The sequence below is a fragment of the Canis aureus genome, chromosome 5 (assembly GCF_053574225.1).
Source record: "Canis aureus isolate CA01 chromosome 5, VMU_Caureus_v.1.0, whole genome shotgun sequence".
NCBI lineage: Eukaryota > Metazoa > Chordata > Mammalia > Carnivora > Canidae > Canis > Canis aureus.
In genome coordinates, this window is record NC_135615.1 from 71,192,280 (window position 1) to 71,214,468 (window position 22,189).

Below are 22,189 nucleotides of genomic sequence, written 5' to 3' on the forward strand. Positions count from 1 at the left end.
GAAATATGCAGCTGGGCCTCATTTCCCACCTTTACCATAGAGGCTGAGAACATGGGATCTATAGGAACAAATCCTCCTCACACCTTGGGCAGCCCACTTAGCCTCTCTGGGCCTCAGTGTCTCCTCTGTAACATGACATCATCATGGTTCCTCCTGAGAGGAATCACATGTGAAGATTATATGAGATCATGTGTGAACATGGAAATATAGCTGACATTTACCATATGTAGCTCCCAGAGGGTGGGGACTAGGTCAACTGCGTTCCATGACCATGGTCCTTCGTGGAGCATCATCTGGCCAAATCCATGGGTCCAATGTTCTCAGCTGAGCCTGGAGGCCCCTCAGGGCAGTGAACTGAGCTCTAATTGAGTACATCCAAACTTTCCCTCAATTTCCCATCTTTTTTTCCCCCATGATCCCCATCATCTCACCAATCTGCTAGGTGCTGCCCTTGAACAAATGTAGGTCTCTATCTCCGGTCACCTGTCTGCTCAGGCAGAGAGGACACACAGATGTACTGCTCCAAGTTCTGACCATGGGAGGATCTGCACTCCTTGTAATTTTGAGGGACAGACTCCCGAGTGGGGCTGAAATGCTTCAGGAGTCCAGATGGGGCGGAGAAGGGGTGGAGTCATCTAAACAATCACTTTCCCTCATTTGACTTGTCATCAGGAGCCTCACATGAGGTCACTGGTGTGAGTGGAGGGAGAAGCAGCAGGGAGGAGCAGGGGCGGGCAGAGCATGGGCCGCCTGGAAGTCACAACCCACTTGTGACTTCCAGGTCTACTGGAGTATGAACTTGTACACACCAATTCCATCTGGTGACGAACAACTGTTGTGTGTCCAACTTTACAGCTTCAGTAAATCAGATAACACCTGCTTCCTGATAAGCCTCCAATGTCCCAGGGTCACCTGATGCCACATGAAGACTATCTTTTAAGGATGCAAATTCCCTTGAGGATCTGGGCTCACGGGTTCTGTATCTGCGCCATCTGTCACAGACACTTTGGGGATTATTAGAGGCTCAATCATGAGGTGCTAGTGGTACAGCAGCCTAGATTTTCTGTAGAGCCTTTCTTGACTTGGGTACTACTCATAATCAGTAAAAAATATTTGGAGCAGCGCACACTATGAGTAAGGAAATGTTACTTGCAACATCCAGAGACACCCCCCAACATTGCTCCTCTCACCTAATGGAAGGTAGAGCAAGGAGGAGCAAGTTGTCTGTCGTCATAGAGGCAAAACAAGCTCCATTGCTTCCTATCCATGGGATACTGAGAGGGGCACCCTGAGACTCAGTTTCCCCATGAGTAAAATGGGAATCATCACACTGAAGACTGAATTAAGACATGATGTCTTGCACAGAACATGCCCTTCCCTGGTGCTTCTTGCTTCACTCTAACTCACGCTCCAACTTGCCCGAATGCCAGACCCCTTGGGGCTCTGATTCCTCACCTGTAGAACAAATGGGGTTTGGACCGAGATTCACCTCTGCTCTGCTGTGTAACATCCCTTAACTGAAATGGGCAGGTTGGAACTGGAAGGAGTGATCAGGGAGTCTCTGGAACGTTCTGAGCTTCACTGGAGAACGTGCTCAAACATTAGGCAGCTAACACTTCAGCCACCTACCAACTACTCTCCCACCCCCAGCTAATGTCGCCCCGGCAACGCCACACTGGTCTCTATTCCCTTTGCTATGGTTACTCTCAACGCTGCTCAGTGGACAAGAAATTGCCACGGGCAGTGTGCTCTGTACTCTGTGATGGTGGTTGGGGGATAACGGTGGGGACTTCAAATCGGATAGTTCTGAAGATTAGATTTGTAAGCTCCAGGGCCTTCCAGGGGCTTTAGTTTCTGAGCTTTGGGAATGGTCTTGTTTGGGCTGGAATTAGGAATTTAAACCTTTTGGAGCTGAGGTTTGGGGGGTGCTAGAGATGTGGTGGAAGCTGGGGTCCCTGGGAATAAGCCTTAGAGGGTAGTAGTTGGCAGTGAAGGGCTTTTGGAGCTCCCATCCTGCCACCTACTAACCTAGTGGAGTCACATAGACTCTTTAAGACTCAGTTTCCTCCTTTGTAAAATAGGATGGATACTACTTACTGTAATCAACACATGCAGCTTTGTCCCATCACTACCCTCTACTCTGGGTATATTACCCTCTCCCCTTCCTTTAGGAAACTGAGACTCCTATAACCCTCTGGCCAAGAGATTCCAACAGGCTACCTAATCATAGCCTCTCATCCATCCCTTCTCCTCATAGATGGTCGAAGGTCCAGCCAGACCAGTCCTAGTATTTTGATCCCTAGAAATAGTAACCGGTCCAAAGAATGGGCCCAAGACCCAGATTAGGCCAATGGGAATCCTTGGCTGGGCTTTGATATTTAGCTACTGGGAGGGAGCAGCACTTTCTTCCCTAAGGAATCCCAGGCGGGAGATATAAGCTTACAGCTGTCAATGGTTATAACTCCACCCCCACTCTTGCCTGCCCCATGATGAATTCCAGCAGTAAGGAGTCAGAAAAAGCCACCCCAACTCCCAGCACAGATGAAGGGAAGCACAGGAAAGAGAGGTTAAGAGAGAACAGACCCAGTTCTCTATTTGTAGCCCTTGGATCCAACCTTGCCTGAAGCAGGTATATCTCTGCTCATTCTAGTTCTATGGAACACTGAACCTCTTTAGTTTGACCACTTTGGATTTAGTCTCTGACAAAAAAAATCCTAACCAATGGATCTACTTCTCTGGGGACTCAGGCGTGGTGATTACATGGACTGTGTAGTAAAGGGTTTAGCAGCATGCTTGGGAACACTGGCTTTTATGACTGCCTTGTCACAGTCATTTATATGTTTGTTTTGAGTACAGGACTTGTTTCTACTCAACTCTAGGGTCCCTGTTCTTCACACCCCTTACCTGGGAAGGAAATAGAAGGTGTTCAAGGAGAGAGGAGCACCAAGAGCAAAGGTGTGGCTGCGAGTAAGCAGCGGCAGACTTGCAGGCACTTGGAGCCATGGTTCCTTTACATCCCTTCCTTGAGGGTCCAAACTTCTTCTGAAGGAGACAGAATGACCTATTTGTTCCAGTTAAGGTGTGGGGGGTGATCCTAACTGCTGACAACCACTTGTCAGCCTGGCCATATCAGGATGTCCAGCTGCTCACCTTATGCACCCTTGTCTGAGCCCCACTCCAGTTCTACCAAAAGATGCCTGACATGGCCCCTTCAACCTCTGGAAGGTGCCCAGGCTGGTGGAAACAGCTGGCATCACTCAGCTCTTCTTCCTGCTGCAAATGCAGGAAGATCAGGAAGGTGAGTGACCATGGCCCTTCAGGATGAATGCATTTGTTCTGTAGAAGGGGAAACTAAGGCCCAGGGAGGGCAAGAGTCTTGTCCAAGGTCACATAATGAGGTGGATCACTGTCATTAAGGAGCTTGGCTTTCTTGTAGTCTCTTTTGCTTGGCCCAGGTCAGAATTTATCAATCTCCCCATCTATCCATCCATCCATCCATCCATCCATCCATCCATCCATCTATCCATCCACCCACCCACATATCCATCCATCCACCCACACATCCATCCATCCATCCAGTTACAATTGAGCTTCTGCTGGGAATGTGAAGATGGAAAGGGCCCTGTCCTGCTGGGGTTCCAGGCTGGTCCCGTGGGTCCTGATGTTTTCCGTGCTTCTGTTAGATCATGTTTCACTATCTGGCCTGGGCTTCTCTCAGGAAGGTGGATGTATGTCCTCGACTGACTGGGAGCCCCTTGCTGTCACACTCATGTCTTCCCCACCGGCCTGGAGCCAGCTCAGCTGTCAGTATGTGTTGGTGAATCAGGAACCCAAATGGGAACAGATTTGGAAGCAAAGCCATGGATCTTGGTGTCAAGAGGCCTGAACCTCAGTTCTCGCCCCTGCCTCTGTCAGATGGAAATAGTAAGCCCACCCTCAGGAATCGTGATTTGAAATAGCACTTATAAATCACCTGGGGCCCAACAGGAGTCACTGTGTGTCCTGCTGTGACCTGTAGCTCCCTGTTCCCAGGGGTCTGGGGGCATACTGGTCTCCCTCACCTGGCTGAGAGCTTCTTGGCAGGGGCAGGGGTCTGATGGGACCAGCACTTAGTCCTGTCTCAGAACCTGGTGCACAGGAGGTGTTCAGCAAACATCTGATGAGAGAGAAGAATGAGTGAGTGGGCTGGTAAGTTAGTGTTTATCCCTCTCTGCCCATCCATCCTCCATGATGTGTCCTCATACTACCCTTGACTGCAGGGAGGCATTTTTTCCTTCTGCTCCCTCTCTTGGCCCTCGAGTGACTGGGAGAATTTTCATTCATTCACTCATTCATGTCACAAAGTTTATTGTGTGCTTCCTACATCCCAGGTTCTGTTCAAGGCACTCCGGATACCAAAGTGAACAAAATAATACCCGGTCTCTGCCCTGACTTGTGGCACTTTCAAACCAGAGGGCAGATTGATGACCAAAGAGGAGACCAGCCCATAATGTCAGGGGGTGAGAATGCAAAGGGGATGGGAGGGAGGTGGCAGTTCAGGAAGGAGCAGGTGGGTGAAAGAGACACTGTCCTTGTTATCACCCCCCACCCCTGACCATGGCCCTGGGGTGGCACAAGCAAGTGAAGACCTTGCTTGGAAGCAGAGCCCCTAGGGAAGTAGAGTGGAGGGGAAGGGAGGGCAGGGGAGCAGGGAAGACAGTGGCAGCCCCTCTCCTGGGGTTGGGGCCCAGGTGAGCAGGGGTTAGGGTGTGAGAATGAGGAAGGGAGGTGAGGGAGCAGTCCCTGCTGTAGGTGGTGTCCAAGCAGGAGCTAGGCTGGCAACCAAATTAACCTATATTTCTCAGGGGTGCCTTTTCCAGGAACTGGCCTTGTCCTGCCCCTGTCCCTGCCCTTTAGGGTCCAGGACATCGAGGGCCTGCTGAGAACCTAGACGAGCATACCCATTCATTCATTCTTCATCCATTCCCTGTAGTTCTGGGCTGGGCACTATCAGGCAGCTTGGGAGGAGGCAGCCATGATGCCCTTTCCTGAGGTCTGAGGGATCCAGGCAGAGGGTGGTGAGCAGAGGCAAGGGTGGAGTGAGAGAAGCACTCACTTGGGGGTCACTGGGGACTTTTTCTGGCCCCGCAGCAGGAAAAGGCCCAGGTCCCAGTTCTCACCAGATCTTGTCTGCTGCTTGAGTGCTTGGGACCCTGTGCATCCTTCTCCCTGGCCTCTGCTACAGAATATGGGATTCTGGGGATCTAGGCTCAGTCCCTCACCCAGGGAGCAGATGATAGTCTGTTGCAGGGTAATGGATTGTCTACTTATCTTGTGAAGCATGTTGGTAGTGCCACCCCACTAATGAGGCTGTCCTGGAGAATGCACATGATCAGGCTGCAGACAGACCTGCGTCCATCACATGAACCAGGCAGAGAGTCATCAGTCCCCCTGGTGACAATGGCAGAGGCACATGGGACAGGGGAAAGAGCAAGCACAGGCTGGGGTGGTACACAGACTGGGCTTCAAATCCTGGCTTGATCTTTACTGTGTGACCCCAGAGCAAGAAGCTTCACCTCCCTGAGTGCCAGTTCCCCTAGCTGCAGCATACGGGTAATAAATCTGCTCGGGCCTGTCCTGAGGACAATACTGAACAGTTTACTCGAGTTCTCTGTGTGGAGGCTCTTTGACTTCTTCCTTTTGCCTATAATATCCATCCCCTTGTCTATCTTTTGAGCTCCTATTCACCCTTCAAAACCCCACAAAGCTATCCCCTCCTCTAATGACATCTGTCTTTTCAGTTTGGAACATCGAATCCTTTATGGCAACAGTACCTTCGTTTCTCCTGAGGAATCACCTCTCACCCCACAGTGGTCCTTGGGGAGGCTGACAGTGCCTCTTTGGGCTCCCTGGGAGACCCCTGTAGCTCTCTCTCATGGGCTAGGCGTTATGTTATGTTATGAGTGTGTTATGTGGGTCAACATATCTAAACATCACTAAAAGAGAGTGAATGGTAATATTTATTACTGTGGAAAGAGGTGCAGCTAGGTCTCATTGGGATAAGCTGCAGTGATGGATATTTATGCAGAGGCTGATGGATCAGAGGCCTGGTGGGAGGCACATTCACCCTGTGGTTCAAACACAGAAGCTTTAATGCGGGGCTGCTGGTGGAGGTGAGGCTCCCCAAGGGCAGTGGCCCCTGCAGCCAATGGGACAAGGACAGGGACGGTGCTCCTGGAGCCCCATGAGAGCTGGAGCCCCAGGAGGGCCGCCCCAGGAGCGGTGGTCTCTGGGAGGATGCAGGCTGTGGGTGGAGGCAGGGGTGGAGTGGGGAAGAGAGAACCCGATCTTCCTCTGCTCCCACCATCTGAACTCCAGGGGTAGGGGGGCTCCCGCTGGTCCAAGAACAGGAAAGCCAGCCTGCCAGGAGCCCCCCACTATATCCATCCAGGCGGGCCTCCTCCGCACGGAGCAGGACAGAGCCGGCGGGAAGGGGTGAAGGCGGAGTGCCGGGCGCAGAGCATCCCTGACATGGCAACAGCCTTACCGGGGGTGCATTTTAGGGATTTGCAATTCTGTTTTTGGTTCCATTTTTTGCAGTGAGAATGAACCACTTTAAAACACTGAAGCTTCTTAAGTGATCAGAAGAGGAAGCTGGGGAGCCACACAGAAACCCTTTAGGGCCTCTGCCCTCAGGGCCAGAATGTGGGTGAAGAACAGATGAACTTGACCTCATGGCCCCCACGGGGAAACGGAGTCTCAGAGGCTCACTGAGGCTCGGCAGGTGAACCACGCTGCGGTGACAAGTGGGTCAGGAGCCCTGGGTGGCCTTCGGCAGGTCCCGCCCCACAGGGCCTTGGTTTCTAGTGAACGGAGACTAATGACTCTGAACCTTTTTATCAGGAGGAAGAGAAAACAGACACCGGGCCCTGGAAGGTGCTTGTGGTGCTTCCAGGATGATTCAAACCCGAACCAAAGGCTCAGAATCAGTGCTCTTTGGGACGGATCAGAAAAGCAGAGCTGGTGCTGCTGCAGGGGTCTGGGTAGGGTTGGGGGGGCCCCTGGGGCACTGAGGGGAGAGCCCGGCAGCTGGAGGAGATGCAGAGACAGGACTGGGGCTGAGGCGGAGGCCCCCACCCCCGCCTTACTTGGATGTGCGACCTTAGGCAAGCCCCTTGGCCTCTCTGTGCCTCAGTTTCCCCAGCTTTAAAAAAAAGGGTTGAACAGATAATGCCTGTGGTCCTTCCAGCTCTGTGTCCATGTTGAGTGGGGGAATCCCACCACAGGTAAAGCTCAGGGAACTTTCCCCCCAGAGGTGACCCCTCACAAGGGTAGTTAATCCTGGCTCCAGGCCCACCGTGGAATGAGCTTTCCTAGAGAAATGTCCAGCAAGGGGCGGGGAGGTCAGGATGCCATCTGGGGTCCTATGTGAGGGCTCAGGCCCCAGTCAGGGCCTGGCCAGAAGCAGATGGCAGGGCAGAGACACCCCCCACCCACAGTAACCCAGGGAATCCCAGACCCGGGAGGCTCACCTCGGAGGGGGCGCACACGTGTTCACCCAGGAATGCGGGAGCTCGGGAACCGGCAGCTCTCACCCAAGGCCCCCCTGGGAGTGGAAGCAGCTCCGGACGGGAGCCCAGTGCCCTGTGGCTCACGAGGTCCTGACTCTGCGCCCTCGGGTGGAGCGCTGTCCTCGCCGCCGCCGGCAGCGTCCCCCCGCGCTCAGCCCAGCTCTTGGCGCGGTGGCCCCGGGTGTCCCCTCCGGGCCCCTGGGATGGGCTTTGGGGGGAACCCACCGCACCGAAGTCCCAGTGCCCTCCTGTCAGCAGGAAGCGTCCCCCCCCCTCCCGCCCCCGCCGGCCTTGCCGATCCTCAGGTTCCCGTTTGCCCCGGGCGTCCAGGGCCCCTGCCTCCCGGGCTGCGTGGAGGACGAGGCCGACGACATTCATCTCCTCCATCCAGACCGTCATTTCTTGACACGGTGCTGGTCATCCTCGTACTTTCCCCGGATCCTCCAGACAAGGGGGTGCCGTGATCGCCCCCGGGCTGACGAGGGCACCTCAAGTCCACGGCCGCGGGCAGCAGGGCAGGACGCACAGCCGAGCCTCCTGCAGCCCAGCCGGCCGCCCCGCCCTCAGCTGCGGCCCTTCTGCAGACAGGGCGCCCAGCAGAAGGGACCTCGTTGTCGACAAGGAACGCGGGGCTTTCGGACCAGTGTTGAACCAGGCGAGGCGCGGCCACCTGCAGCTGCTCTGCTGCCCTTGCTCGGCCTGGCGACCGGAGGGCAGGTAATCTGGTTACACGTGTTGAAATATTGCTTGATGTTCCTGACGGTCCCTCTGCGGGGGGACAGATTGTCCTGACATATGGTTGGTGGGAGGGGAGAGAGAGAGAAAGAGAGAGAGAGAAAGATACTGGGAGAGCAAGGACAGAGACAGAGACACAGAAAGAAAAAGAGACAAAGAGAGACAGAGAGAGACACAAAGACAGGGAGAGATAGAGGATATGCATAGACTAACCTATAAATACGGTAAATATGGAAATGAACTATTTTCTATGAGACTAGAACAGTCACGGGATTTTGAAAAAGCAAGCTCTCCCAGACCCCTCCCTCTCCCTCCCCTGGTGGGGACAGGTGCACATACAGGTGTGGGGCCCACAGAGCGTGAGTGCGGGGGACCCCCTGGGGCCCCATCTACAGCAAACAGTGACCCAGTTGGGCAGAGGATGAGAGGTAGGCCCCACTCGTTCCTCCCAGGTGAGGGACTTTGTGATTGTCTTCCCAACATGGAACAAGGGGGGACCACTCTGTTAGCTGGCTGATGGGTGTGAGGCCCGTCTACCTTGTGGGTGTGCGGAAGGGGACTAGAAGGAGGAGACCTCTCTGTCCATCCCTTGCCTTCAGAGGGTCACGTGCCATGCACCCCAACTCCTCCTTCATGCATCCAGCCTGGAAACATTTGCGTGGCCTGTGCTGGATGCTGAGGATGGGGTGAACTGATGTGGTTCCCGCCCTGGGGGTGCTGGGACAATGCGGGAGCAATTGGAAACCAGACAACCACGGAGTGGTGTGACAGGGCCATCCTGGAGCTGAGCTGCCAGCGTTTCCTGAGCACCTACTATGTGCAGGGCCCACTCTGAGCTCCGGATGCCTGACCTTGCCCAGCCCCCCTCCCCCAGGACCGCTGCTGTGTTCTCCACCCTAGCAGCAGGGCTTCGGGGCTCGGGCAGGCTGCCACAGCCAGGAAAGGGCTTGTCTACTACAGTGTGACAAACCACCCCAAAAGGCACAGCTTAAAAAACAACCCTCCACAATGCATAAGGGCCTGGCAAGTGGGGCTGGTGTGTGCTCTCCACCACTTCAGTGGGGGTGGCTCCCCCGGGACGACAGGTTGTTTCCTAGGCAATTCCCTCACATGGCTGGCAAGTGGGCGCTGCTGGCAGCTGTGAGCTCCTGGGCTGTGGCTGGGGCATCGGTGCTGCTCAGAATTGCTCACAGCATGGGGGTGCATCCCGGGATCTGGGATCCCCAGAGGGCAAGGTGGAGGACCCACTGCCTTTCACAGTGCAGCCTGGGACTCTCACAGCGTCACTCGCAGGTTCAAGGGGAAGCCCGCCTTGTCACACTGCAAGCAGGGCACGTGGATGGAGGGCAGCTACTGTCAGGGCCATCTGTGGAAGATGCAAGGTGCCTCAGAGGCAGAGCCGGGACTTGAACCCAGATCTGCCTGCCCCAGGCGGGCCCTGAGTGGGAAGGTCCTTGCCTGTGCAGACCGACAGGGCTCTGGGTATGCCTGGCGGCCCTTCCTAAGAACCAAATAAACTAGATCGCCCTTCCCAGAGGCCGCCTCCTCACACAGGTGTGCAGATGGATCACGGTGACCCTCTGGGCTTCCCGAGGAGGCTGGAGCCAGCTCTAGGCCCCACAGACCGCTCTTAGGGGCTGGCCTGCCTGCAGGAAATCTCTCTGCTCCTTTCTTTAGCTGGGACCCTGTGATGCTGGGCTGTCCAGCACAGGTGACTCTGGTAGGGGCCAGCTCTCTGACATGCCTCTTCCCCAGCAGTGAGGATGCCATCACCACCCGAATCTACGGGGCCTCCTGACACCCCCTTTCCATTCCCATCCCAACCCTCAGCACATTCTGTGAGTGGGCCATGCACGTGACCCCAGAATCACCCACCTCTTCCATCCCCACGGCCTCCTATTCTCTGTCACCCAGCTCGCCCCGAATGACTGCCGCCGGCCTGCCTGAGCCTCCAGCCACTCTCCAGGAGCCCGCCGGGAACTGTCTGAAGGTGTCAGTTAGATCCTGCTTCTCTCCTTCCTAACCTCTCCTATGACGCCTCACCCTTCTTCTGGGGCAGCTTCCAATCCGCACACCTCCCTCCTCACCCTCAGGCCTGGAGTAATCTGCCTTCACCCACCAGCCTCAGCAGCTTGTCCTGTTCCTCACACGTGCCCAGCTCTTTCCTACCTCAGGGCCTTTGCACACAGAAGGCTTTTTCCATGGCTCTTCACATGGCTGGTTACTTCTTATCCTGTAGGTTTTATGCCACCCTGTGACATCTCTTGTTGACCCACCTGAGCAGGTCTGGTGGCAACAAGCCAGTTGCCTCATTATTCATTTCCCCCCCTCTTCCCTAGAAATAGAAACCGTGGTGTCCAGCAAGCACGAAGTCTTGCAGGATAGAGGACATTTCCCAGCCTTCCCATTTCATGGCTGGGGGCTGGTTGTGTGACTTTGCCTGACTAAGGTGACATACACATTCTGGGCCTCTGCGGGCATCCAAGTGAGACCCCATGGAGGCTTGGGTCAGGCTTCAGTCCATGACACTGGTGAGAAACAACCAGATCCTGGCTGTATTTTGAATGTAGGGGCAACACGGTGTGCTGGAGGATTGGGTGTGGGGTGTCCCCCACGGGGTGTGAAAGAAGGTTAGAAGTAGAGGAGACTCTAAGGTTTTGGTCTAAGCAACTAACCGCGTAGACTGATGGAGGTGGGAGGCTGTGGGGAGGGCAGGTCTGAGAGGAGGCTGTGGAGTCTGCTTCAGGCCATGTTGAGTCTGTGATGCCAAGTTGGGTGGGAGTCAGAATCCGGTGTGTGCACCCGGAGTTAACAGGCCTGCCGGACTGGGGAGAGGCCTCTGTGGGCTGTCAGAGCACGGACGGTACCTAAACCACAAGATGGGAGCCCCGGCTCCGGAGTCAGCAGGCCGGCATCTCACCCCCAGCTCCAGTCTGCCAGCCGGTGATCTTGCAGCCATTCAGAACCACCCCAGGCTCAGTTTCCTAATCTAGACAACATAACAATCCCTACTTGCAGAAAGTCTAGAGTTCAAATGTTTAAAGAATTAGCATAGTCTGGTGGTGACCCGACCGGCCCTCAGTAAATGCCATCACATGATCCCAAAGTCCCTGGCTGGTAAACATGGTCCGCACGACCTTCCGTTCAGCACCCTTACCTCCTACTTAATCCATACGACAGCTCTTCGACGTAAGGACACCACCCCTTCATTCCGGGGACGAGGACGTGGAGGCCGGGGAAGGCACCTGACTCATTCGGGGTCTCCGCTGTTACACAGCAGCGTGGGGCTCCGGTTTGCCCCCACGTTAGGCTGACTCCAAAGGCCTCCAACTGCTTTGCTCCGTGGCCGGTCTGGGTGGTGTTGACAGCTGGAGGATCCGTTGATGCGACACCAGATGGCCGGTGTGTGGCCCGGGCACTGATTTGTGTCAGAGGTGGTGGCCTCTCGGACAAGGCAGCCGGTAGGACGGGAAGACGAATGGCCCAGGCTGGCTCTGCCCAGGGCCGCAGGCCTTGCAGGTGTGGGGAGTAGAAGCCCCCACCCACCCAGATCCCCATAGAAAGGGTTTCTAGAAGTGCAGACGGGCCGGCTGTCTGCTGCCAGAAGCTGAATTTGCTTCTTATGTCATCATAAATGCGGCCAGAGGAGCCGGCCGAGGCAATGATTACTCCTCACGACCTCTCCGGTGGCCCCTGACTGGGACACGTCCTACATCCTGGGCACCCGGGAGAGGAGCCGTGGCTTTGATGGATGTGGAAGCTGCTCGCAAGGCCCTCACCGGGAGCCTGCCCGCCACCCAGCCCCCCCGGGTCCCTGGAGGACCTCTGACAAGCCACGGCCGAGGACCCTGCTGGAATCAGGGTGGCGATGCTGGGCCAGAACCTACTTTGCCATGTGGGGGGTGGCGGGGACTCCAGCATCTGAGGCCTTGGTCTGAGGGCCTCCGCCTGGCGGGGGCTTGGAGGCAGGCCTGGCCGTCGGTGGGCCCCCGGGCCTCAGCTGAGACTGGGGGGAAGCTGCCATGGGCCGTGGGGCTCCCGGGGCCGGGGAGGCTGGGTGCTGGCGTGGGGGGCAGGGAGCATGGTTTCACCAGGTGTAGGTGAGGACGGGGCTTTGGATGTGGTGATGCAGCCACACGCAGCTTTATTTGGCACCTGCCGTGCCTGGGGCGCGTGGCCAAGAGCTCTGTGGGATTGTCACGGGCCGCTTCTGATGAAGCTCGTGAGCTAGGTACTCTCATCCCCGTTTTACAGATGAAGAGATGGAGGCTCAGGGAGCCTGTGACTTGCCCAAAGTCACAGAGGCACCAACTGTCACACAAACTGCAGCAGCCACAGTGACTGATGGGGAAAAAATAAGCCAGATCACATGACTTGCCTGCTCAGACCCTCCGGTGACCTACTGCTCTGTAAGTAAAGGCTGAGCTCCTGGCCGTGACCGCCAGGGCCCTTCCCCGCTGTGGCCTCTGCCCGTGTCCCTCCTGCCCGCTCCTCTGCTCGCTCTGGCCTCATTTCTTCTCATCAATCCGAGCTCTGTGTCTGGATGCCCTTCACCAGTGTCTGCACGGCTAGTCCTTCTAGGTGTCCGGGTCCAGCTCAGATGGCCCGTCCTTGAGGGCCCCTCCCTGAATGCACCGAGGTGACCTCCTGCCCCACCGTCCCCGTCACTCTCAGGGCCCTGCCCTGTGTATGCTCTTGTGGCCTTCTCACCATGGGCAACTAGCTAGCTCCTCATTGGTTGGTTGCTCACTGCCTCCCCGGCCAGCCTATGGGAGGGCCGGGGCCACGTGGATCTGGTCCCTCTGTGTCCCCTGCTCTGAGACAGTGCCTGGCACGTGGCAGGCACCCAGTGACTATTTGTTGAGTGAATGAAAGGTGCAGAGCCAGGGCTCAAACTCAGCCAGGCCTGTCTTACTCCCAAGCCCATACTTCACATTTCTTTCCAGCTTTATTGGGATAAAATTGACATATAATTTGTTCAGGTTTAAAGTATACAAGGTAATGATCTGATGCATGAATATATTATAAAACGACTACCACCATAAGGTTAGTTAACACATCCGCCACCTCAAGTGATGTCCGTTTTTTTTTGTTGTTGTTGTTATGATGAGAACATCAACTATTCTCTTCATAACTTTCAAGTATATAATACAACGCAGGTGCGTACAGTCACGATGCTGTACATTAGGTCCTCAGAAGTTACTCACCCTATAACTGGGAGTTTGCACCCTTTCATCAACCTTCCCCTCACGCCCCCCTGCCCTGGCGGCCACCCATCTACTCTCTGTTTCTATGTGTTCCGCTTTTTCAGATTCCACACAGAAGTGAGATTATGCGGCATTTGTCTATGTCCGACTTATTGCCTTCAGTAGGATGCCCTCCAGGTCCATCTGTGTTGTCATAAATGGCTGGATTGATAGCTGAATAATACTTCATTGTATATATATTTTTTTCTTTTCTGTTTATCTGTTGACGGGCACAGTTTCTTCTTCGTGTCTCAGCTATCGTCAATAATGCCGCAGTGAACATGAGGGTATAGCTATCTCTTTGGGAAAGTGATTTTGTTTCCTTAAGATAGATACCAAAGGAGATGGAATTGCTGGACCTAATACGATTAGAATAAAAAAATTCTATTTTTATTTTGAATTTTTGAGCAAACTCCATCCTGTTTTCCCCAGTGGCTGCGTCCCCACCAATGGGGTACAAAGACTCCCTTTCCTCCACTTTCTTGCCAACACTTGTCATTTCTTGTCTTTTTGATGATAGCCGTTCTGACAGGTGTGAGGGGATTGCTCATTGCAGTTTTGATGTGCATTTTCCTGGTGATGAGTGATGTTGAGCACCTTTTCATGTGCCTGCTGGCCACCTGGATGTCTTCTTTGAAAAAAAGGTCCATGCAGATGCTCTGCCTATTTTTAATCAGATTATTTGTTCTTTTGCTGTTGAGTTGTTTGAATTCCTTATATACATTTTAGGTGTTAAGCCCTATCAGATGTATGGTTTACAGATATATTCTCCCATTTTGTAGGTTGCCTTTGCATATTGTTCTTTGCTTCTTTTGCTCTGTAGAAACTGTTTAGGTTGCATTACTACTCATTAGTTTTTGCTTCTGTTATTTGTGCTTTTGGCATCATAGACAAAAAAAATCATTGTCAATGATTTTTTTTTTTTTTCTGCAAGATCCATGTCAAGGAGCTTTTCCCTTGTATTTTCTTCCAGGAGTTTTATGGTTTCAGGTTTCAGGTCTAAATCTTGCAAGTGGTGTAAGGTAGGGGTTAATTTTCTTATTTTGTGTGTGAATATCTGGTTTCCCCAATAGTCTTCATCAAGAGACTATCCCTTTTCCAGTGAGTATTCTTGTCTCCCTTGTCAAATGTTAGTTGACCATATACGCATGGGTTTATTTCTAGGCTCTCAGTTCTGTTCTTTTGTTCTGTGCTTTTTATGCCGGCATCAGACTGCTTTGATTAGGATGGCTTTGTGATGTAGTTTGAACAGGAAGTGTGATGACTCCAGCCTTGTTCTTTCTTAAGATTGTTTTTGCTATTTGGGATCTTTTGTAGCTCCATTTAAGTTTCAAGATTTTTAAAAAAGATTTATTTATTTATTTATTTATTTATTTATTTATTTATTTATTTGAGAGAGAGAGAGAGAGAGAGAGAGAGAGAGTATATGTGAGCACACAGGGGGTAGCAGGGGTAGAGGGAGACAGTTTCAAGCAGACACCTGGCCAAGTAGGAGCCAGACACAGGGCTTGATCCCAGGACCCTGAGATCATGACCTGAGCTGAAATCAAGTCAGCCGCTCAACCCATTGAGCCACCCAGGTGCCACTTTTTTCCTTTATTCCTCCCCTTTTAAAGAGATTGATTGATTGATTGATTTTAGAGAGAGAGAAAGAGAGAGCCTAAGTAGGGGGAGGACACTACACCTGGCACATTCCTCAGCCCATCCCTGGCCAGCCAGTGTTTGTTGAGTGACTGTGTGAGAAAGTGGATAGGTGCCTACCCGTCACAAGCAATCTCCAGGGTGCCTACACTAGATGACAGGCTACTCATCCCATCGGTGTGGCCTTCTCAGCCAGCCTCTTCTCTTCCATCAGGGGGCCGATCCCTGTCCCCAGCCCTGGCTCCGAGGCCCCTCACTCTGCCGTCATCACCCATTCTGTCCTCTATAACACAGGGGGCTCCCCCCTCCACCTTCCTGCCAGGAAAAGTTCCCAGACGGGGAAGTAGGCCTTTCGAGGGGAGATCTGGCCTCCAGTTAAATAAAGTTTACTGGAACCTAATGAAATGCTTTTATGATGTGACATAATTCAATGCCACCTTCCAGCAGATGTCGCTTTGGAGGGATAGATTTGCCCAGCTGGACTCCGGGGCTCATTCAGAAGCACACGGAGCACCTACCTGCTGCTTCTGATGCGAGCAGCCCCAGGAAATGATAATGTCTACAAATCAACTTATTCAGCCCAAGTGCACGGAGCCAAGTTTCCAGCAGGAGGAATTAAAATCATGGCTGGGGAAGTGAAGCTGTTGCTGTCAAGCCAGGCAGTTGTGCTGACCAGGTCCAGCTTTGAAAGCCCCGGGGGAACGGGATGCTCAGGGCACATCCAGAATGCCAGCGACGACACAGACCCAGCTACCTGGTCCCATGAGAGGCTTTATGGACAAGAAAACCGAGGCCCATGGAGGCAAAGGTGGTGGTGGGGGGTGTTGCTGCCCAAAGTCACACACCCTGAGGCAGTGGCAGAGCTGGATTCGAATCCAGACAGACCTGCTCCCACCCCTCCAACTTCTCGGAAGAGCATGCAGGCTGGGAACTGTGCGAAGCCAAAAACAAAACCAGACAAAAAAAATCACTGCCCTCCCAGCCTGACTCACAGGTCGCACCTGCCGCTGTGTGTGGGCAGCAGCTTGGGAACAGGGGGCCCTGGGATGTGGTGCTGGTTCTCTCACACACTCGCTGGTCACTGCTCTCTGGGTTTCAGCTTCTTTATCTGTAAATGAGAAGACAGAGGATCTCTAGAGTCCTTTAGCTTCAAAAAAATCACTCTGAGCCAGTTTCCCCATTCAAGGGGCCTAATGCTCTATTTCTCAGGTTGCCGTGAGGGTCCCATGAGGCCCAAAGATGCTCCTTGGTGCAACTGTGTGAAAGCTACCCCAAAACAGCATTATCGTCGCTCAACCTCTGCAGCAAGGTGATGCTCAGGGTTGCCCTACGTGCTCATCTGAGCTGCTAAAAGTGAAGGGAAAACCAGAGTGTCATCCCCTGGGGCAGCTGGTTCCCAAACCAGGGCGGCACTGTGATCTTGGAGGCCCTAGACCCTCTCCCCATAAGGTCAGGGTGTCCCTGAAGCCAGATTCCTTTCACGGTCCCAGCAGATCAGATCTCAGCCTGCCTGTCCGAGGGCCCTTGGTGGAGCTGGGCCATGGAGCCAAGAGCTGGGGAGGAGCACTGAAGGCCCGGGAGAGGGAGGAGGACCTCTGGCTCCAGATGTTGGTGAAAAAGGTGAGCTCTGGAGTCAGGAAGACCGGTGGCCAAGAGCTGGCTCATGACTCAGTATCTGCAGGATGCTGGTCAAATCCCTCGCCCGTCCTAACCCTGGGTCTCAATGAGCATTCTCTCGACGGTGATGCTTGCAGGGCGCCAAGCACCACGCCTGGCCCAGGGTAAGTTCCCAGGACGCAGCAGCCAGCGCGGCAGGTGCACCTCCACAGAGCCCACCCTGCGGCCCGGGCTGTGGGGGCAGGAGGACCAAGGGGCTGGTGCGTGGGGTTGCGGAAGTAGAGACGCCCAGACACAGAGGTCTAACTGGTTACACTTAGCCTACTTGTTACCGCGTTAACGAGGGCACGAATTATTTCGAATTATTTGTATCTAACAGCGATTACAGTGGAGAGTTGGGTCAGGGGTTCACTGACGAGCGGGGATTATAATAATTATGGTAACAACAAGTCAAAGGCAAAACTTAGTGTCAGCCGATCATTCTGGAAGAAATGTCAATGTCAACCATGAGCAAATGACTGTCACACGTATAAACAGTGCATGTGACCATTCGTTGGAGGGCGGAGGGAGGTGACAAGAGCTGACTGTGGGGTCGGACTGTAGTTTACCTGTCTGCCTGCTTCTGGTTCAGGTGGATACTGGCCTCCTAGAACGGCCTGGGGAGTGTCCGCCCTTCTATTTCTCAGTACCATCCGTCCTAGCTGAAGAAAGGATTGGTGGCTCACAGCAACTTGGGCCTGTCCCCCCCCAGCCCCCCCCCCCGTTGTCCCCTCTCTGCAGAATAAGCACTTGTCTTCTTCCTGTGATTTTTTTAAAGATCTTATTTATTTATTCACAAGACACACACACACACACACACACACACACACACACACAGAGAGAGAGAGAGAGAGAGAGGCAGAGACATAGGAGAGGGAGAAGCAGGCTTCCTGCGGGGAGCCTGATGCGGGACTCGATCCCAGGACCCCAGGATCATGACCTGAGCTGAAGGCAGATGCTCAACCACTAAGTCACCCAGGCGTCCCTCTTCTTGTGATTCTGAACCTGGCTGCCCCTGCCCACAGCTGACCCTCAGGGCTGAACTCCTGGGCAGCCTGGGCTCCTCCCTCCCCAGCCCTCAGGTAGGGGCCCGTTCTGCAGGATACCTTTCCCTCCCCTCTTCTCTGGCCCCTCTGCCTCCCCCTGCTCCCAGGCCCTGCTCCTCCCTCACCTGTGTCATTACAGCTTCCCCTCAGGGCTCTGGTGTCCCCACCTCTAGTCCCTGTGCAGGGACAGTTTTCAAAAAGCCCCATGAGAGCCAATCAGGGCCCTGCTCTTCCCCTGCCCCCCTGCACACTCCATTACCTGAAAAGCCGGGATTCCCAGGCATTCCCCTGGGGCACCCCTCCTGTGGAGGGAGGGCTTCTGTGTCCCCACGGTGTCTGCTGGCGGAGGCTGAAGCACCCAGCCACTGGCATTTTTGTTCTTTGATCTTCCCCATTTAGTTCTATTTCAAAATTCCACACATTTTGTCCTGACACATCCAAGGTGTGTTTGATATAAAATAAGGGGCCTTTCCCCAGGTCTTGGAGTAGAGGCGATACTCTGGGAAGAGGGCCCCCCCGCCTTGCTCCGTGGCTCACTGCTCTGCCTTTCCCGGTGAGGCCAGCGATCAGAGCTCGGGACCCAGATGTCTTCTAGGGTGTCCCCTTTACCCTAAGGTCAGGAAAAAAATCCCCTTTATTTCATATTAAAACAGTCATGAATGTGTCATGCTGAGGGTCCCCAGGGTCACACAAGCCCCGGGCTCCTCTGAGCTCGCCCTTGACTCACTTCCCTACGTCACTACCTGTCCCCAGCAGCCCTTTCCTCTCGGCCTGGCCCTCAGATCCCAAACCCAACAGAGGTGCACAGCATGTATATGGGCAGCACACTCCCTCCCCACTGCTCAAACAACCCTACCCTGCTCACCATTTGTCACTGTTCCCTAGACAGAGCATGGATATCCCCACAGTCTCCTTGAGTTGGGGGAAGGGAGCTGGTGCAGATGAAGCACCTGCTGTGTGCCAGGGGCCATCAGGGGCCCTTCCAATGCACTGTCTCCCCTTAAAGATTTCCCCAACCCCTTGCAGGTAATGAAACTGAGCCCCAGAGAGACAGAGACGCCACCCACCTCAGCACACAGTGTGGCCCCCGGCCTGGGATGGGGTCCCTGTGCTCTGGGGCTCGTCCCTGGCCCCCACTGCTACTTCTTTGCTGGAGAGGTTAGCAAAGGAGCTGAACCTTCTAATTATTGTCTGAGATGAATGGAATGAGCTGGGAATGAGGCTGCGATGATCTCAGAACGGGAGAGGGGCTCGGCCTCAGCTGGACAGGGAGGGGGCACAGGCAGCTTCCTGGGCCTCTGAGCACCTGCTGTGAGCCTGTGGTTTCCACCCCAAGCTCTGCTGGAGCTTGCTGGGGCAGCAGACCTCCCCACTCTCTCCCGACGCTGTGCATCAGAATCCCCAGTGAGGTGCTCGGAAATGCAGATTCCTGAGCCTCGCCCCAGGAGTCTGATTCCTGCTCTGGGATGGGCAGGGGGAGATCGGCCCCCTTGACTGTGGCCCTGGTGTCTGTAATGCCTTTGTCGGCATGTTCAGGCTCGGTCCCCACCCTGGGGGTGCCTGACGGCCAGCTCTGCGCAGGCTTCCCCTGCCCCCGGCCCTCCTCCAAGGTCTTGGCTGGGCCTGAAGGGGGTGCCCACCGCAGCCCATCCAGCTCTGGCCTCGGCGTCTCTCCTCAGTCCCTCGCCTTTGGTGGTGGACAGGGTGCCAATGGCAGAGCCATTGTGACCTGTGACACAGGTCTGTGACCTTGGGCAAGTCACTTAATGTCCCTGTGCAGGTGTTTGCTCATCTGTAAAATGGGCATCATGGCAGTCCCTCCCTCATGAGGTGGTTGTGTGGACTGAGTCACACTTGGCAGAGAGCCTGGTCTGAGGCATGCACCCCAGCAGCTTAGACATGTACGTAACCTGCTGGGTAACCTCAGGCACATCACACGGGCGTCGTGAACCTCAGTTCCCTCATCTGCACAATGGTGAGGGCAACCCTCCCCTCTGGAGACCGATGTGAGGGGGGACGGGATGAGGTCTGTGAAGTACCTGAACTCCCGGCCCCGCCAGTGAAGCCCTGAGGTGGGTAGAGAGATTCATCTCCACCAACCCTTCTATGCGGAAGACCCCGCGTCTACCTGCCACGCACATCCAGCCTCCTGCATCCCGTCATCTCCACGTGTCACCTGGTGATGGTGCACAAGTGTACCGTCCTCCTGGAGGGTCAGTGGAGACCCCATGAGCAAAGGCTCGCAGAGCTAGTGCAGGCCTGGGCGCCCGGGAGCGCTCAGAGGTGGGAACTTACCGTGGCCAGCTGGGAGTGGGGCTGCCCCCTTAGGGGGGTGCAGTGGGCAGGGGATCCCTCAGCTGCTGGTGCCAGCTCTGCCCCAGTGGGGCGTGTGGTCAGGGCGAGTCCCGTCCCCCTGCTGAGCTTCAGGGTCCCCATCTTCAAGACGGTTCTGGAGCTGCGATGAAGGGCTGTCCAGCCTTGATTCTGTGGACCTAACACTCAGCTAATCACCCCCAATCTGTCCCTTTCTTGACTTGTCCTGCTCTCCCCGTCCCCGCCTTAGCCCAAGCTGAGGCCATCCGGGGCCCCCGACCCACACTGTGAGTGAGCCTGTCGTGTCTCCAAGAGCATCCATGAGGTTCCCAGGACAACCAGCTACATGTCCTCACCGCTCTCCAGCCAGTTTGATCCCAGCCTGGAGTCAGTTCATTGCTCTGACTTGCCAGGGGGAGGGGCTTCTAGAATGCCCCAGTAGAGGGGCAGAGATGGGAAAATGAGGCTCCATGGGGTCTAGCCGAAAGTAAAGGGGGAAGGAAATCCGTGAGGCTACGCCCAATAGCGAGGCTCCATATTTTGTTATGAGTAAGTCTTCTTCATTCATGGAGGAGGGAAAAGCGGCTCAGAGAGGTTGGGTCATTTGCCTGAGATCACACAGCTAGTAGGAGATAGAGGCAGGATACAAACCTACCCACGGTCTCTCTTCCTGGAAAGCCGTTCTGGGATCTGGCTGTGGAAGGCCCACAGTCTGCCCTTCAGAGCCTGGGCTCTGTGATTCTCCCACTTCCACGGCACAGGTCACGGGGCGAGCAGCAGGGCTCCCCACAGCCAGAAAGCAGAGCCCACCCTAACATGCCCATCTTCTCTTGAGTCTTTGGGGCTGCTGATTTGGGAGGATTTCTCTAAACACCAAATCTGGCTCCAGACTGGGCCTCACGCAGAAGAACATCACTCTCAGACCCAGATCAGTCTCCCCACATCCCGTCCCGTTGAGAACTTGTGCTGACTTCCCCACGGCAGCCTCGCCTTCTCCAGGGGCTGGGGGTCGGGTGAGCAGGGGCGGGGCACTCCTGTGGGGTCTGGGAGCAGACCCAGCTTGTCAGGGGCCCCAACCTCACCACTTATAACCTGGACGGCCTTGGGCAAGCTCCCGAGCTTCTCCGAGCCTCGGCTCCCTGTGACAGCCCCTGCCTTCCTGGGTTACTGCGAGGATTGAGACGCCTGTAAAATAAATGTCGATTATGTCTGCTTTAACATCTTTAAAAATTTTAATTTATTAGTTTTTTTAGACAGACAGAGAGAGAGAGAGAGAGAGAGAGAGAACTAGTGGGAGGAGCAGAGGGAGAGGGAGAGAGAATCCCAAGCCGAGTCTGCAAGGAGCACAGAGCCCGACATGGGGCTGGACCCCACAACCACGAGATCAGGACCACGAGTTCACATCCTGAGCCAAGACCAAGAGTCAGATGCCCAGCAGACTGTGCCACCCAGGCGCCCCTGCCGTAACACCTTTTAATCATCTATAATTGCTTTCCGTATGACCCTTATTACGATTGGGCCATTGTATCTTTCTGTGGGACTCTCTGTTTATTGTCAGCTTCTTCGCCAGTAGCTGGAAGCCTCCTTGCTGGTGATATGAGAGCGGGAATAAATGTAGGAATGACTGATGGAATGTTTCACGAGGGCTCTTCCTGGCCTTAAACCCTCTCAAGGCCACTGTACTCCACCCTGGGCTCCCCACTCTGCACTGCCTTCCGCTGCCCTCAGAGAGGAACTTGGGTCTTAGAGAGGCTGGAGAAGGGGCTGAGATGGCCCAGACCCACTGTGTCCCTGCTCCTGCCCTCTCTGCTATGGCCTGTGAATAGACACATGTCCTGCACCCTGATGCACCCCACACCATCCAACAGGGCAGGGCAGTGGCTCTGCCATTTTAAAGGACTAAACTTGGGCTGGCCCCACTAATTTATTTCACTCCTTCAGTCTTGTTCCCAGGCACAGGCCCTTATTTTGACTTTCTCCTCCACCCCCACTAATGAGCAGA

The 22,189-nt window shown here is 54.7% G+C and overlaps 1 long non-coding RNA gene across 1 annotated transcript; it reads right to left on the reverse strand.

The window, feature by feature from the left end:
- Window positions 1-15,932: 15,932 nt before the first annotated feature.
- LOC144313506 (uncharacterized) lies at window positions 15,933-19,535 on the reverse strand. The gene is made up of 3 exons (XR_013379150.1): window positions 18,942-19,535; window positions 18,134-18,484; window positions 15,933-16,280 (listed from the first exon to the last, which is right to left on the reverse strand). It is a non-coding gene; the product is annotated as an uncharacterized LOC144313506 (long non-coding RNA).
- Window positions 19,536-22,189: the final 2,654 nt, after the last annotated feature.